Raw genomic sequence first — 1,867 nt, forward strand, 5'->3', positions numbered from 1 at the left:
AGGGTGGCTGCCTTTTATTTACTTGTTTTTTAAATATATTTTTATTGATTTCAGAGAGGAAGGGAGAGAGAGAAACGTACATGATGAGAGCGCATCATTGACCGGCTGCCTCCTGCACGGCCCCCACTGGGGATGGAGCCGTGACCTCCTGGTTCCTAGGTCAGCGCTCAACCACTGGGCACCCGGCATGCCGGGCCAGGCAGGGTCTTTAAGAGCGGACCCCACAGGGCCTGGGAAGTGCGGTGGGGAAAGTATCAGTCGGAGGTGTCAGGGCGAGAGACAGCAGAGCCCGTGCAGGAGGCCAGGAGGGGCCATGACGGAGCCTCGCACGCAAAGCCGGGAGTGCCGCGAGGCGGGGTGGGCAACCCGGAGAGGGTGCTGAGAGCTCGGTCTTCCCTGTGGAGGGACGGGTGGAGAGGTGCTGAGACTCGTGGAACAGGCACACCAGCGTGGAGGCTGCTGCGAGCCTTCCCAGGAAATGAGGCGGGTGGAGAGGAGGAGTGAACGCTGGGCCCGTGTCAGGGCCGCAGAGATGGAGGAGTCTGGGGATGAGTCCCGAGCTGTCCTTGGTGGCCGGAGGTCCAGCCGTCACAACAGAGGATCCTGGACCGAGCAGCGAGTTTTGGGGGGAGGGACGGGTGGTAAATTCCACTTGGTGCCCGTCAACCCCGGAGGATGTGACTGTCATGCCGTTGGATGTCGGAATCGGAGGCTCAGTGGGAAGGCCAGCCTGGGGCGGGGGTTTGGCAGCTGCCCGGTGAGCACGCCCATCAGGAGTGCCTGCTTGCACCGCGCGGTGTGACCGGTGGCAGCGGAGAGCGCCATCTCACAGTGGGAAGCAAGGGCGCCAGGGAGGAAACGCCACTAGTGTTGAGCCCTAAGGGACAGTTAGACTTTCCGGTAGGGACCAAAGCAGGAGAGACGGCCGGGTCTGGGAAGGAGACTCCGTCTTCGGGGCAGGGTGTCTTCCCCCCACTGCCTCTGGTCCTGGGTTCTGTTCCGCTCAGCACTGCCTCGTTTTAAAAACCCTGCGTGTGGGTTCTGTCGGTCTGGCCCGTAGCAGGCGCTGGCTGACCATCCCGCGTTTCCGGGATCTGACCCCCGGAGACGTGCAAATCGTCTGTTCCCTGACCCTGCAGGTCACCACTTTCTCCAGACTGCTCACCAGCCACGACGGCGAGATGCTGGGGTCGGGAGTGAACCCCACCATCCTGTCGCTGCAGCAGTTTGACACCGAGCACTCGTTCCTCAAAGAAGTTCGGTGAGGCCCCCGCCTTCCCTCCTCTGGGCTCCATCCTCTGCCCTGGTCACGTCCTATGTCGTTTGTGTGGCTGGAGTGACCACGGTGCTGTCACCAGTGTTGGGTAACGGCCGTGAGGACCCGGGACTCGGGAAAGGACACTTGTTGAACCCTCCAGGGTCCCTGTCCCCGCTGCTGTCTTCTGGGCGGGCGTCCTGCTCTGAATCCTGGTCCTCGGTCTCATCAGGCAGCGTCTCCTGGGTTTATTCTTTCCCCGCTGGGTTCCCACTCACTTTGTGGAAGAGAATCCCCCCTGAATAGTTCATAGTAGCCCTTACAGTTCCCATCACAGGGGGGAGGGGGAGGGGCTTTCTCACCCGCTCGGGATGGAGAAATGACGTGTGTAATTCCTCTTGTTTTCAGAAACTGCTTGACGAGCACGGCCGCCCGGAAGACCCTCATCATCCAGACGGACTTCGAGGACGGCGCCCGCAGTGCGCAGCTCATCGCCTCGGCTAAGTACGCTGCGGCTCTTTTCTTCTTGGCGCCTCAAGGATTTCTTCCCTGAAGACAGTACAGGGTCACAGTACACATGGAAATGAAAATAAAACCGGCTCTCCCTTCCCC

At 60.9% G+C, this 1,867-nt stretch overlaps 1 protein-coding gene across 1 annotated transcript in view; it reads left to right on the forward strand.

Moving 5' to 3' along the window:
• Positions 1 to 1,867, forward strand: part of RNF213 (ring finger protein 213) — a 134,056-nt gene that overhangs the window by 95,296 nt on the left and 36,893 nt on the right. The gene's annotated exons all lie outside the window — the stretch shown is intronic.

The sequence above is a fragment of the Myotis davidii genome, unplaced genomic scaffold (assembly GCF_000327345.1).
Source record: "Myotis davidii unplaced genomic scaffold, ASM32734v1 scaffold211, whole genome shotgun sequence".
In the NCBI taxonomy this organism is placed as follows: Eukaryota; Metazoa; Chordata; class Mammalia; order Chiroptera; family Vespertilionidae; genus Myotis; species Myotis davidii.